The sequence below is a fragment of the Excalfactoria chinensis genome, chromosome 4 (genome assembly GCF_039878825.1).
Source record: "Excalfactoria chinensis isolate bCotChi1 chromosome 4, bCotChi1.hap2, whole genome shotgun sequence".
NCBI lineage: Eukaryota > Metazoa > Chordata > Aves > Galliformes > Phasianidae > Excalfactoria > Excalfactoria chinensis.
This window is the reverse complement of record NC_092828.1, coordinates 49710792-49726685: the sequence shown is the minus strand read 5'-3', so window position 1 is coordinate 49726685 and position 15894 is coordinate 49710792. Positions and strand designations below refer to the sequence as shown.

The 15894-nt window shown below is 40.4% G+C and overlaps 1 long non-coding RNA gene across 6 annotated transcripts in view; it reads left to right on the top strand.

Annotated features, from left to right (window-relative positions):
* LOC140251726 (uncharacterized) overlaps nucleotides 1–15894 on the top strand; it is a 31896-nt gene that overhangs the window by 3384 nt on the left and 12618 nt on the right. For 2 of the 6 annotated variants that reach the window (XR_011903461.1, XR_011903466.1), the window contains exons 2-8: nucleotides 728–834; nucleotides 2151–2256; nucleotides 9738–9848; nucleotides 13050–13266; nucleotides 14085–14229; nucleotides 14942–15133; nucleotides 15470–15575. This is a non-coding gene — a long non-coding RNA (uncharacterized lncRNA). Of the gene's footprint in view, nucleotides 1–727; nucleotides 835–2150; nucleotides 2257–9737; nucleotides 9849–11223; nucleotides 11324–13049; nucleotides 13267–14084; nucleotides 14230–14941; nucleotides 15134–15469; nucleotides 15576–15894 lie in introns of all 6 variants that reach the window. The other 4 variants (XR_011903464.1, XR_011903463.1, XR_011903462.1 and 1 more) reach the window with 4 other exon arrangements.

Genomic DNA, 15894 nt, shown 5'->3' with positions numbered 1-15894 from the left:
TCTCTCTTTACATCCTCCCCTTTCTCTTCCATTTCTACAACACCCTCATTTCCAGCGAGCAGCAGAGATCATCTTGGTGCAGCTTAGGGGAAAACTAACCTAAAGCTGTGCACTTTCTCCTACTGGGCACTGCTCAGCAGGGGAGGCTGTTCCTAGCTTCAGCCAGTAGTAATAGGGGTGGCAGGAGGTCTCTTACAGCAGAGGATGTGAAGCATGCATTTGCATAGGCTGCTTTTCCTTGCCTCCCCTCTGCTCTCCAGCAAGCATGGGTTTATTTTAGCATTGGCCTTCTGAAGCAGGATTGTTTTTCCCCTGAATAGGTCAGGCTGGGATAGCGCCAGGATACATGGCCTTCCATAGCTGGGGTGACTTGGGAAGCCGGAGATACCTACTAAGTAGACAGTGCCTCTAACTGCTGGGCCTGTGCCCAATGTCAGAGGAGTATCCTAAAATAACCTTTGTGATAAACGGCAGAGGGACTTATTTCTGAGGCTGGTGTCAAGCCGAAACAGGTTATGGTGCTGCCCTCTGTTGTTGGAATTCAAAAAAGCGCATACAAATCTATGCTGAAATTCAGGCAAACATTAGTAAAGCCACATGTGAATATGTAAAGTATTTCATCCCCTTGTTTCATATGGTGGTTCAGCAGGATGTGCCTGCATCTCTTCACTAGCAGTTCAAGTTTGTAGGAACAGAATATGGCTAATAATATTACTCCTTTTTTTAGCAGATAGAGTCCTCGTGGCTGATCTTGTTTCCCAGAAATCATGCATCGTGGGATGCTTGTTTGTATTTTAGTGCACAGGGGAAATACAGAGGAAAACTTTTCTACTGGTAAGTCAGGTTCTTGTATCTGCTGTTTTTCTTATTTTTACATGGAATCTCTGAATTTCTCACAAGCACTTGAGATAAAGTTACATAGAAAGCTAGAATCATTCAAGGTCACTCTTTTTTGAATAAAGGTTGCAGAGAATTGTCTGGAACTTTTCTCCCATAGCTAATTTGTAAACCAAAGCAAAATGAACGCAATCTGATATTTCCATCTGAACTGGAGGGAAATCCCATCAAGAAGCACTTCCTAGTCCTAATGTAATGCAGCCTTGCCAGACCTGGCACATAGGTGGCTCCAAACCCTTGCACAAATGCAGATAGGCATGGCAGCTATTGAAAGCAGACATACTGTCCAGACTCTGTTGTTGATGGTTCTTTTTTATTTAGCTAAAGAAGCTCAACTCTCAGCATTGCTTGAGAAATACAAGCGATGGTCCCCTTTCAAAGAGGAAATAAAACTTCTCACTTTCTGTCTGGTTCCAAAAACTAGAAAATTGTAGGTGTATTCTGCATTCTGTCCCTGATGGTAAAGGCACTAAATAAAAGCAGAACTGATCCATAACCGTGACACAACTGGTGTTGTACAGTGATTAGTAACATCAGTCTTCTAAGCAACTTGACAGGTTGTTTTTACAGTGTGCAGAGGTTTGTGGTTTATGCAGCCAAGTCATGGATATTGAAACGAATCAAACCTTCTGTCAAAATAAGCGAGAGTCAATTAATGATTTTTGGAAGTAGAAGTGGTTGTAATAGTGGAGGTGTGAGGCTCATTACTGGCTGCCTCTGCCTTCAGGAGCTAATATTTTGATTTCAGTTGAGGAATCCTTTTTCTATAGGCTTGCAACTTCAAATAGCCTGTAAACGCAAGGCCTTTTGTCTTTGTGTTGTAAACAATAACCAGGCCCCAACTCTTGACCCATCTGGTCAAAGATACTGAACCAGTTAAAGACCCTGTTTAACTTTCTGCTTCATTTGCTCTTCAGTTTTGGGACCATTTAGCCACATTTGCCAGATTCCAAAAGCAGAAGAGGGAGGGGAGACCCTAAACCATTGGCTGGCTGAGATGCTGATTCACAAATAATATTTGCTCTTCAGCCAGGATGGCAGGGGGATCTGGTTGACTAGAGCAGTGATCATAATCTTCACACATGCCAGGTTTTTTGTTTGATGTGTATTTGCTTCTACCATATCTACAGTAGCAAAGAAGAAAGGAAGATGAAAAAAATATGTTTTATGTGTAGTCTCAGTAACTGAAAATATTGGTTGGAAAAAAAAAAAAATGGGTAAACTCTGATCGTGCCTTGTGTTTTCCTTCTTAGATTTCACAGGGATGGGAGAATCAGTACATCATCTGCTGTGACTGCAATCAAAGCCAGCTTGGCAAAGTTGTTTCAGTCTGATTTCATTCCACTTGGCTACACCCTGGTAAGTGTCTGTCTAATCACGTTTATTGTGTATAATTTGAGAACCATCTGTGAATATAAACTGTTGGTGAAGCTCAAATCAAAGGAAATTCACCTGATAGAAGAAAGAGATCCTTTTCCAAAGATAATACTCTTTCACTTTCCCTTTCTTTTTTGTTTTTGTTTTGTTACTATGAGTTGCTCTACGGGTTATCATCCATTAGTGAGCATTGAGAGCACGTGGGAACAAACAAACCTTAAAGGAACAGACAAACAACAAGCATAGTGGTCAGTGGAGAGGCTCCTCAGTCCCTGTCTATCACCAGTGCACATGAAGCTGATAGGTCAATGCGTTGAAGAGCCAGGTGGTAATGTCCCTTGAGGAAGACACTCCCTGGCAACTTGGAAACCTTGACATTTGGTTAACCTTCAGCTGTGGGTGTCTGGCATTCTCTATTCACTGCCTAATTCTACCCCCAAGACTGAAAAACAGTGGACATCATGGGTCACAGAGCCACTGGACCCCAGGATGATGCCTGTCCTCTTTGCAAAATTCTGCGGCTGCCTTGCAGTTGTGATGTGGCAACACAAGCATAAAAAAATGTGTGGATATGATGCTATATACTTACTGGTGATAACTGTGATCTGGAGAGCTTTCACAATGTAATAGTCTTGATTCTGGAGCAAGTCACAGAGAACTGGTTCATAAGCAATTGTTTAGTTCAAAATATGTCAGTGAAGCATCCCAAATGATTTGTTGCTGTGCTGTGTTATATGAGAGATCTCCAATGTATTGTTTATAGAAAGTGATATTTTTGAAAACTCCATTTAGTCTTATGCTGTTTAATGCAGTGCAATTGGAGTATTCTATGGGCTGGAGCTGTGTACTGGGAAGGGGAAAGGAGGCACTTTTCCCTTTACCATGTAGGGTAGGCAGGATATTTGAAACAGAGCTGGGCCTTTTTGCCAAGTGATGCTATCTCTGGTTTAATGTAGGTCAATCCTTTTAACGTCTTGGGGGTCATTTGCTTTCAATGAGTATGAAATTGTGCTTTCTTAGTATAGTTTTGTCTTTTCTACATTTGTCTCAGAAAAATCAACAAGTTGAAGAGAAAGGGATTAGTCATTGGGAATTTCAGATAGCAAACGAGTGCAGGTAGGAATGATTTTCTTTATTTAGTACTATCTATCAGTGGGGAGGTAGAACTTTTAACTTCAAAAGCAAAACATGCAGTCAGTCACTCACTCCTCACCGTGTTGGACAGGATAGAGAGTAGGAAGAATAAAAGCAAGAAAACCCATGGGTCAAGACTAATAGTTTAATAAGAGAAGGAAAGAGGAAATATAGAAAGCGATGTAAGGCAATTGCTCACCACCTCCCACTGATGACTAGCCAGTCTCTTGAGCAGCAGCTACAGTGGCTACCTTGAGAGACACTGTACTCCACCTGTTAATGCTGAGAATGACGTTACATGGGATGGGAAATCTCTTCTGCCAGTTAGTCAGCTGTCCTGCTTGTGTCCTTTCCCAGCTTCTTGTTCCTCCAAGCCTACTTGCTGGAGTGGGGCAGGGTAAGCAAAAATGTTGATGCTGTACAAGTACTATTCAGCCAGATCCAGTACAACAGAGCTGTTTGACATTAATGCATAGTAGATAAGAAATTGAAGATGCAGTTTCATAGTTAGCACAAAGAGACTGATGACTCAATTGCAGCTCTTAGCTCACTCTCCCTTACAGTCATGTGTGTCCCGTCTCCTCTCAAGTAAGCACCAGCAATTGTGCAGCCTGCCAAAAGCAAGTAAGTTTCCAGCATGTCCCCTATAGTGAGTTGAAGCTGTTATGCTGGCACAAGCATGAGAATGTCTGGCTTGGGTGAGGGAAAATGACAGAAGTGACATTACTGGAATAGACATGTCAATTTTGGCTTAGCTGGGTAGTTCTTATGCTGTGGCTGTACTTCATTCTTATATACCCTTCATGAATCTCTTCTACCTCCTCATATTTCCTTCTGAATAACTGCTGTCACTGTATGGTCTGAAACTCTTTAGCTTTAGAGCAACTAGGTAGAGAAAACTGTATATGGAAAAAGAATGCAAAGGTTTGGTTCTCTCGAGCTACAATGCATGAATTTCTCTTTGACAGTTAACAAGAAAAAGGGGCTTAACTTTTTGCAAAACTACATATAGAAGTTGCTCGTGGATTATGCATTTCAGCATAATATGGGTTAGGCAGGTTCCGTTTTTTCTTTGTGGTATTTTTCAACTGATTTGCAGTTAAATCTGAAGCGTGTACATTAGGACGAGGAAAGTTTTCCATACAAGGTTTGCCTTCTGAGAAAAACAAGATGGTATTCAAGATGGTATTTTTGGAATGTCCTTGCCGCTAGATGGCAGGGCACACTTGGAATAAAGGAAGCAGCGAACAGGCTGTATTCAGCACTGATTTGTTTTCAGTGTAGAAAATGCCTCATTGAGCTTGTCAAAAGCTTGGTTGGAGTGAGGAGCGGCTGGAGTGTTGGATAGAACTCTAATTGTATCATGACCCCTTGACAGCACTGCCGTACAGTTTTGGGTTTTTTTTCTGCAGTACAATAGATATCTTAATTGAATTCCTCAAAGCTCAGCTGAATAAGATAATAAGGAAAAGCTGTGCATTAACTGCAATTAAACTATAAGCCAATGCTGATGAATTTGTTAAAGAAATCTCTGCCCCTCATGCACGTGCCACACTTGCTGTGCCAAATTCTCAGCTACTCAGTCAGTCCTTGAAGTAAATAGCAAAGAGAAGACTGGCTTAAGTGCTGACCTTGGAATCTGGCTTAAAATAGTTTGGACATGCAGTTTGCTTCAGGTGGCAGATTCAGACAGCATTTGTAGGAGTTAGTGTGTCAAATTTTCGCTCTTTCACATCATTTTATGGTAACCCTAATAAGTTTAATTGAATGAAACTTGCATAGTGGTGCTAAGAAGCAGGGTGTTTATGTTGTTCAGCTGGAGTTGCTATAGTCTTCAATATATGAAGGTGAAAAAGTTATGTGTGTTAACTGATGCAAAACATACAGGTCTGTATGGACAGATAAGGTGGAACACTCCTCTATTTTCATGTGGAACATTGCACATTGGCAAGTGGAAATGAGCTCACTGAGATCAGGTCTATGTCTTTTAAAAATCATAGAATCAAAGATCAAGTCTAACTCCATCAGAGTGTCTTCATAGGAGAGGTGCTCCAGCCCTCTGATCATCCCTGTGACCCTCCTCTGGACCCGCTCCAGCAGCTTCACATCATTCCTGTATTGAGGGCCCCAGATCTGGACTCAGTACTCCAGGCGGGGCCTCACAAGGGCAGAGTAGTGAGGTGCAGTCCTCTCCCTCTCCCTGCTGGCTGCTTCTCTTTTGATGCAGACTGCGATGCTGTTGTCCTGGGCTGCAAGTGCACACTGCTGGCTCATGTTTAGTGTTTCATCAACCAGCACTCTCAAATCCATCAACTTGGTGGGCTCCCACTCATATGTAATGGCTGTGCACCTAACAACTGCCTGTTTTTTCTCACGAATTGCATATACCTTGCCTTGCTTTGTTCCCTGAACAGATCTGAGGTCACATTGCTGAGTAGTTCCCTTATTTTTCAAGCTATATCATATCCTGTTGGAAAATTCCTCCCTCTTATTTCTCTGTAAAACTGGATCATTATCAATGCCTCTTACCTCAAATGGTTTTAGGCTCACCTATTCTTCTGACCTGGTTTACTATCTTATTTGCTATGCCATCTCTGCTGGAGCATGCTAGTCTTGATGCTAAGCAAGTTCTTTCTCTCTGCTTTCTATACTTCTTCCCAATTGCCTGCTTACTAAGGTTTGTGCCTTCTATCTTCCCCTAATGACCTCTCTAAAACTTGCTGTTACCTTGGTATCCAGGAATGGTGTTTTTATAGACGATTAAATGGTACTTTGACAACTCACTGAAATACTTGTTGAATTTCCCAATGTACCTTATCTACCTCTCTGTTCCTTTGATTTAAGGTGTGAGATGCCTTAATTTGAGGATACTGCAGATGTTAAACGTATGATAAAATGGAAGTAAGAGTTTCCCAGTCTGTATGTGCAAATGTAGGTATTGGTACAACAAACCACATGTGGCTTTTTTTTGCAGGTGCTCCCTTTGCCAGCATTCTGGGCTTCCTGCCAAAGCATTTTCTCTCAACCTCAATGTTAACCAGTCCCTTGCATTTTGCATCAGCTTCTGTCTAAATAGGCTTAGCCCTCCAGTTAATAGATATCTTTTTCTCAAGTCCTGCCCATTGCACCTGCCTTTGAAAATGTGCCCTAGAGAACTCAGTGATTCGTCTGTTGTGTGCTGTTGCTGTTTGGTTAAATCATTGCTTAGTTTCAGGTGGCTGCATTTGCATGCTGGCGCACTTGATCCTCCTGTTTACTGCTTTTGTATATCTTGGATATGTTTGTAAAGCTTGAAGGGAAGTCCAGAATGAAAAGTATAATATCAGTGTTTGGGATAACAAATGGTATAGGCCATACACTCTCTTCATTCAATGCTTTTTCTGTTTCCACATCAGTGAGCACGTTGGATGTAATGTAGTCACAGCATGCTTCCAGAAATCCTGAGATCAGTAATGTAAAATAGGTCTTTGGAATTTTAATAATGGAGAAAATGTCAGTATGCAAAGTTGGTGCAGCGTTGTACCTCCCTTCCCCCAGCTTTACTCTTTTAGATCAGTCAATGTATTTTCTGATTTTTTGGATACAATAAGTGGGAAAGAGGCACCCTCTGGAACCCTGTATTGATTCCCACTTTGTTTCAGTAGGATTCACAGGATGTACACAGGCATACTTTTAGACCAGAGCTTCAGGATCAGCTCCCATCTCCCTAAATGTGTCTGAGGAACTTGGAGTCCCTCAACATTGACATGGCTTTGACATCTAAGAGAGACTGTGGTGCCCAGAGATCACTGAGCTCTTTCCAGACAGCTGTTTTTCCCCAGCTAGGTTCAAGGAGGAGTTGTGTGTGACCAGCAGTGCTGCAATCAGAACAGTGTGAAGGTTGTTAAGTAATACCAAAGATAAGCAGCAAAGCATCCATGAGAGCATGATTCTTGCCCATCCTCCTGGTAGAAATGTCATTATTATTGAGTTCATTAAATTCTATTGGCATTTTTCTTATAAAATATACTTGTAGACTGTTGGTAGTATACCTGGTGTTTACGCAGTGGCTCCATGAGTGTAAAAGAATCCATCCCGACAGCTGACAGTTCAGTAGCTTTCTTGAGCATTAAGCCTAGCCAAGCCTTTTCTCCAGTCCTCTCTGTGTATATCTTGATATGGAGAACATGTTGAGACATTCTTACGAAAGAAATGATTAGAAGCCCTCACTGCAATAGGCACAGTGGTGTGGTTCATTCCATGTTACTGAAATCTTATCTAGCTCAGGCTATCAGCCTCTCTAAGTGAAATCAAATGAGCAATTATCCAGAGCTCTACTGAACCCATAGAAGTGAGAAATATTCTCAGTAGAGGGTCATGACAAAGGTTCAGTCCCAAGAAATTCACTACCCATTTTCCTATCAAGTTGTTTGTTTGTTTGGTTGTTTTTTCATTTGGTTATTGGGAGAAATGACAAAAAAATAACAATATTAGCCAGCATCCAGAGAGAGGCCGTCCTAACTAGTTATTGAGAAGTTCTTTATTTGCAGCTAAAGGAACTGGAGTGATCTGTGTGTGAATTTCTGCCTCTAGGGTTTACAAAAGCTCTTGTACAAGGCAGATGAAGTTGACAGAAGTGGGGCCTTTCTTTGATAGTTTTACTGTAAACGAGGACAAAGTGGGTAAGACCCATTTCTCAGATCTTTTTGACTGCATTTTAGGCCCCAGCAATTCTTGTTTTTAATTCCAGAACGTTACAGTGTTCAAAAAGTTAGTTTTGCTTTTTGAACAGGTAGTGAATTTGCCACTGTCTCGCCCATTTGAAGATACTGTGTGGAATATAAAAAATGCACTTTTTTCCCCCAGACACATTCTTGCTCTACACAAAATCACAAATGTTGTATGAAGTGCTGCTCTTGTTCCTCCTTGGATCTCGTGTGTTATTTTATGTGGAACCTACCTATATTTCTTTGTGAATATGACTATACACAAAGAAGTGATAAAGTAATGAGCAGTGGTCAATCCATCTGTTTTAGTTGCAGACCTGCAAGGTGGCCAGTTTACACATTGATTCTCAGCATAGCTTCTCAACTGCTTATGCCTAATATACAGCCCTTAATCCTTTCTGGCATGTCATCCCTTGAGGCAAATGATAGATAGGCAGATTAGGAGATAGCAATAAACAGAAGATTTTGTCCATTGATTACATGTTCAAGTAGCTAATCTTCAGTGCACCCGTGCAATGTTCTTTAGCCCCAGAACAGTTATGGATTCCTGAGAATCTGTTCTTACTGAAACTCCCCAGCCAAATTGGATTTTCTATTCTTCATAGGGAAAAAATGTTGTGCGTTTACTTTGGTTACGTGTATTTTTATTGGCAGAATACAAGCTTCCATAAATGCACGTGTGTAAATGAATAATGAATGTAGACAAGCAAAGTTGAAAGGCAGTAAAATAAGTACAGTCAGCTGAGGGCAGATGCAAAAGCAGCTCTATCTGCCCTCCTCGTCAGACTTGCCGAGGATAGAGCAGGATAAATAAGCCATTTGCCGTGCTCCAAACCTGGGAGTCAGAAACTCCCATAAGAAGCTGCTGTGGCACTCTAACGGAAGGATTTCTTGGGTTACATAAAGTGGGAAAGCAAGGCGATGAAACCAAAACAAGAAATAAATGCTATGTTTTGTGTACCCTTTCACCGCCTTGCCAAAACCAGGATGTATCTCTCCATAAGTCAGCTGACTTTTATCAGCTTTGCAAAATGATGAATGGATGCCTTGGCTCTTTATTATTGCTTAAGTCATTCCTGTTTATGCCACTATTTCAAGGATTATGTTTTGATTGTTCCGGGGAGGTGAAAACACTTTCTTGCTGATGAATAAACACTGACACTTTTAAATATTTGTATGCAAAATGTCTTTAAAGCCATTATGAAATGCTTTCCAAAAGCACTAAGAAGCTGTTTCTCGAAAAGACAGTTTTTCTCTCCATTTACTTTCATGCTAAACAGTCCAAATGAAAAGCCTTTCAGAGTTAACTAGTTTAAGCAATACCAGTGTTTTAGTGTAATGAATAACTTTTTTATAGAGGACAATTGCACACAGCTCAATATGCTAGTATTTCTATTTCTGTGCCTCACCAAGGCCAGGACTCTCGGGTAGAATTTCTTTCTTTGAGAAAGCTGAGGCGATCAAAACCCTGATTAACCTCTGATATTCACGTGGTGCTCTTGATCTTGAGGACCGAAGCAGTAACAAAGAGTTAATGGCAGCCATATGCTCAGGGTATTGTGGGTACTGTTGACCCAAATGTGAACTCCGCCAGCTAGTGCTGCTAACTGCTGTTTGTTTCAGGTTTGGCGTGGAGATTACTGATGAAGAGTTTGAGCTGCTACTTGACAGAATCCCCCTTGATGAAGATGGAAATGTCAGATACCCCCAGTTCATGGACAGGTTTGATTCCTGGTATGCAGTGTATGCATTTAATTTCTCATTTGTGAGTAGAATTAGTTTTAATCTAAGAGGCTCACGTAACATTTGCAAACTGTTTTTCATTTCTTAAATATGTTTCTTTATGACATATTTCTTGCACGAAGAATGCTGATTGCATTTAAAATTAGCTGATGTTATGGGTATGTATTGTTTATAATCTAGTTTCCCTTGAAACACCATTTATGTGTTCTGGAGGACTTCAGAGTCATGTAATGTATCCTCACGCTTCCTGTAGGCTGGAAAACATGACAGACTTCTACGTAAATCTTCTCCCAAATCACTTCCCAAGTAATCATTTAAAAAAAAAAAATAAAAAAATAGAACTTTATGCAGTTCTAAGAACTTGAAGCATCTACAGACCCAATATATAATCTGAAGTTGTTTTGAAATGGTGATATTGCTTAATAGGAGCTCTACTCAGCCTCCAAGGCCTAGATATGCATGAGAGTTTAATTAAAATAAAGAAACATTGGGCTAGATAGAGATACTTTATAATTTTCCAAAAACAAAGACTCTGTTCCCCAGACAGTTGTGCTATTAACAGAGTAGATGCCAGTGACATTGCTGAGGTGAGTGCAAGTCTCATGTAGAATCTGGGACTGGGAAATCCATCCCACCCTCTTACATGCATATATAGATTTTAGTCTGCTTAAAGGTAATGCAAATGTTTTTGAGTTACATAGCAGGCAAGGGTATATCTTCTGTGTAGTCTACATACATACATGAAGGATAGGTAGAAAACTGAGTTCACAGTAGTTCCTGCACTTTAGGTGACAACTGCACATTGCAAAGCTGATAAAAGTGTTTCTGTCTTCCTGTTCCACTAGCTGCTTTTCTGCTCTTTTTCTTTCATTGTCCTCATCAACCTGCTTTAGGAAGTTTTGAGGTTAAATTTAGTCATCCACGTTTTAACACAGGACTGTCAAATAGGATACAGCATTCACAAGATTTATATGTCCTTCTGGAATGATATCCTCTACGTAATCTCTAAGAGTGTCTCCAATGATCCTTGAAAGTCTTTGGGTAGCTTCCTGTTTTTCTCATGCTTTTACTGTCAAGACCTCCTCTCCATTTCTCTCTTTAGTAGTCTTCTGAATGGGTTGCACCTATCCTGGATTTGGTTGTGCTTGAATTTCTGTGGAGTTTTTCAGCTCCAGGAATATAGCCTGTTTCTCTTGTGGTAAAGATATAAATAGGCAACAGAGGATAAAGATCCTCTAGCAAAACTGACCAAATTATGAGAAATCAAAAGCTTCAGAAATAAGATACAGAGAGGTACAACACTGGACTGTGCACTCTGCTGCAGCAACCCTTTCTCTGAGCTTCCTGCTTTTCTTTCCATGCACAGGTTACTTCAACTGTTGTGTCCAAGTAGATTCTGAAATCAAGAGAAGCCAATGTCCCTAAAAGAAGCAATGTTCTTCTTAGCAAGTGCTTGGAGTGCATCTGTAAGAACACACACAGCTATTTATAGCCCCTCAGGAGACCTATGACTGAACCCATATTTCAGTATTATGAAGCTGTGCTACGTAGTATTGACCAGTAGTTAACATGCAGAGTTGTATCTAGCATTCTTTTCAACCAGGGGGCAAACAGCACTGTTATCTGTAAAGACATGTGGGAATCTTAATTTGTACTAACCTAACTGTGCCAGCCTCAAGACCTTTGCAATGCTGGCTGAGTTGGGAACAAGCTGTATGACATCTACCAGAGAACTGTATACAATATCCAGAACTTTGCTGCTGAATTAATTAAAGCACTTGGTCTTTCTACATTAAACAGTGAAGGAAGGAATGTGCAGTAACTGGAAGTTTAAAGCTGCCTGTTATAAATGAGAGTGTACTAGGCAGAGAGACCTTGGATGCATAGCTTACATTTGCAATAGAAAGTGTAGAAAAATCTCATAAGGTTATCAAAGTTCTTTTTCCTCTAAATTTGCCCAGCCTGATATCTTCCCACAAAAAAAAACAATGACCTGAGAAGCTGAGCTACCATCTACTGCCATCTCTTGCCATATCTCATCCAAATAGATCTCTACTTTTCAGAACCTCTTTAAATCTGAATGGTTGACTACAGACATTGAGTTTTGTGCATGTCTTGTATGACTCCCATACTATCAGATGCCAAACCAGCATTTGGTTAAATAAAACCAGCAACAGTTAGCCTCTATACTACAAGACTCTCAAGCATACAAACACTGCCAGGCCCAAAGGTAGACTGTATAGAACAAAAAGAGAATGAGTACTGTAAGGATAAGTGGTCTGTCTTGGTTGCAGACAAAAGAACGGTTAGATTAGATACCCAGAATAAGATGGGACAGAGAGGGGCTAGAGTTGCTGTGGCTTTTGTTACGGTAGAGGGAATAACACCTGATCATGGAGCAATTAAGTGCTTTCTCTGCAGTCAGTTTTTGAACTTAATCAGTCCCATTTCCAAGTCACCCTTCAGAAAGCACTCAATCTAGCAATTTCAAAGATTATTTTCATGCCTGAACTTGTTGCTTAGAAATAATTACTGTTTATACAGAAATCATTGTACCTTCCATGGCACAATTCCATATTTGAACAAGATCCAAGCTAATAATTATACGTGCTCTTAGGGAATATTGTTGCTCAAGTTGAGTGGGAAAGTGTGCATAAGCTCCTCAGCATGGCTTAGGTAACAGGTCTTTATTTGCTTCATGTTGAGAGCTGGGGACCAGATAATTTTCTCAGATTGCTTTGATGTTAATATGGGGTAACTTCATTTGCTTCAATGCAAAACTAGAGTGTAACTGAGATCAGAATGTAAGACTGAGGTATGGTAATTTTCACTTTCATCACCTACTCCCCGGTGTCTTTCCTCCTATTAAAACAAATGTTTCTTGCAGGTTTTGTCTCAGATTCTCTACTGTATGTAGTGGGCTGGCCCTAGCCAGCAGCCATATTCCTACCCAGCTGCTCATTAAAATGACAGTAAAGATGTTTTATTTACTAAAATAATATTTTAATTGGAAATTCAATTTTCTATATTTTATATGTATTACTTATCTTCAAAAAAGGTATAATTTTGGTTGGGAAGTTACATTGTTAAAGAACTAAGTTTGGTTAAAAAATGGCTGTGTATTGACTTGAGATGGCTTCCCCTTGCGCAGAGTCAACCATTTCTTCCATCTCTCCCTTGTTATCCACTCAGGTAGGCCCAATACAAACCATAAAGATACAGAGTGAGCTGCTGGAGACTCGGTACCTGAACCACGTTCCCAGTCTCATGGGTATTAACAGGAGAAGAGCCGAAAGATTTGCCTTGAGTGGAAGAAAAACTTTCTGAGCCTAAAGAAATATAATCAGTGAGGGTGATGTGGAAACCTTTGCCCACAATCATAGATGAACAATGCAGAATTTAGTGTTAAGTATGGCAAAATGTATCTTCTTTCTCTATAATCACATTTTATGCTAGTGGTGATGATAAGTGGATTAATAAAGACTGAAATTATTCAGAATCTGCGATGAGTATATAAGACATAAGACAAATTTTGAAAGAAAAAGTAATGTTTTGTATATTACCATTGAAAGATTAGAAAAGGATTATGCACTCAAAGTTGGTTTGTTTAGTTGACCTTATCAAAGTTATCTGTAGACCATGTCACCATATTGCCCAAATGCTGTAATAGGTGTACATTTGATATTCATGGTGCACACTGTAGACTTAATTAGCAATGCTGTAGTGACATTTACTGCTCATACATCCCAAGAGAAGGAAGCTACCCTAGAAATCAAGTACGTCAGTAGCTTGGCTCTTGCTGCCTGATTTGCAAATATTTACTGTAGTGGTATCAGGCTATTGGCATGCACAAGATAGAAGGAAGATGTAACAGCAGATTCGAGCCACTAGCTTCTTTTCCCTTTTAGTGTGTTCACAGAACTAGGATAAGGTTCCAGAAGTGTTCAGTATTAACCCTATTGACAGCAAAAACAGTGGTTACGCCCTCTCCCAAATGTGAAAATCCTAAATAATTTGCCCTGGGAGTTTGTTTTTTTGTTTTTGTTTTAAATTCACATACTGTATTAGAGTGCTAAAATACTGTGTGAGCTATTCCTAGATGATTGCTTCATTAGTCACTCTGACATAAGTCACTGTGGTGAAAAGCACGAGTCAGATAACTGCAGAGCGGTTATTTTGCCTTGCAGATGAGGTTTTAAAAGGCTGTCTGTTTCTGATGTTTTGTAGAGTTCCATAGGTGGCTGCAGCCTATGCCAGATTTCAGACTTTTTGTGACAATAGGAAGGAGTGACAAAGATGAAGGATGAAATGAAGAGCTAAGGGGAGAGGTCAGCTGCAAGGTATTGAATGAATGACAAGGTATTGAATGAAGGTAAGACTTAGTCTTGTCCTTCCAAAACCTCACATGCCCTTAAACTTCTTACCCTCTAAAAGTAACCCTCTTTTCCCTGTTGTCGTCCCAAATTCTAAGCAAATGTAGGAGTTGAATGTTCTGATTGCCAGACATCCTTTGCATACACAGGCTTCTCTTCCCTGCCCAGCTGCCAGGCACAGCCCCCTGTTGCGATGCCCATTGGGTTGGTTTTAATTCTGCACTCTTAGCCAGCCTGTGGGTCAGCCAACTTCAATAGAGCTCCATTTTCATTAGTTTTCTAGCTTTACGGTGTTGGGTTTCTTTCCCTAATTGGCTTCCAACAGGCTTGGAAAAATAAATATGTAATCACAGTGTTGAGTTAGAAAGGGAAGAAAACTGTATGTTTAAAGAAATACTCTTTTCAGATGTGATTTAAGTACTGTGAAATTTAGATAGAGCAGAGTAAGTCTAGCAGAAGCCAGGCAGCAAGGAGACTCTCCAATTCACAGATTAGCTAGAAGGAAAAGGAGAGAAAAATGACAGGTGAAGACCAGAAAGGTAGATAGAAAGACTAAGTCAGTGAGGTGGATCAGAGCAGAATTGTATTATGGCTCAAGAAGAGTTTTTATTATAACTTGAAAGCTGAGACATTGAGGATGAACCTGGCAGGCTTGCTGGTCCTCATTGCTCTGTTTGAACGACAGCTCCCTCACATAGCTCTCACATCCAGGTCTGTCCCTCAACTGTACAAGGCTTTTCTTCAGTGAAAGACTGCAAGTCTTGCAGTCTTGCTGCTCTTCAGTTAAGTGACTGTCCTACTGACCTGCGGGGTGAAGAGTAGCGGAAGAGATCTGAGATGCTCCGTCAGTGAAGTAATGCAGGAGTGAAAACCAGAAATAACTGGCTTCAATAATACATGCCAGTATGCTTTCTAATTTTCTTTTTGTGGTTGTTGTTATGTTGGTACATTTTTGCTTCAGAATCATTGCATCCACCTAAAGTTTTATTCCCTTTCCTTTGTCCCCTTACCTGCTTTTTTTTTTCTCTCTCTCTCTCTCTTTTTAAATTATTCTTTCATTTTCTATGCCTATGATCTTTTTAACCTTCAAGTGTTCTTTTTTCCCCTCATTCTCATTTGCCGTTCTGTGAGTTCTCTTCTTGCAGATGGTAGATGCTCCACCTTTACCTGCTCTCCTCTTCTGTCCCTTCTGTGGGATGTTGGCTTGTACTGTGGTGTCTCTCACAGTCTTTCTCTCAGGGATCCTGTGCCTCTGTGAGATCTCCCCTGGAATGTCTCTGCTCTTTCTGCAAAGCAAGGGGATGGAATACACAGATAGTATTGCAAAGATGGAGATAAACTGCAAGTAAGGAGAATGTCTGTGGACTTGTCCCTGAACCTAGTGGTATAAGAAGACATGCAAGCAATCTTAATCCTGACAAATTTGCAGTCGAGTCAAATACAAATAAAAAACAGGCACCTATTTTAATGCTTTTGCTCTCAAGCATTGGCTTGATGGGTGTGCTGGAGGGAGGTATGAAAGGTTTTGCAGTTAACAATAAAAGGACTCTGGCAATCTAAGCAGATGAGCGAGAGGGGAGTGGATCCATAAGTTACACTTATAGTGCACATTTCTTGGATAACATGTTCTAGTTACTTGGAAAAAAAAATAGGCAAATATAGCT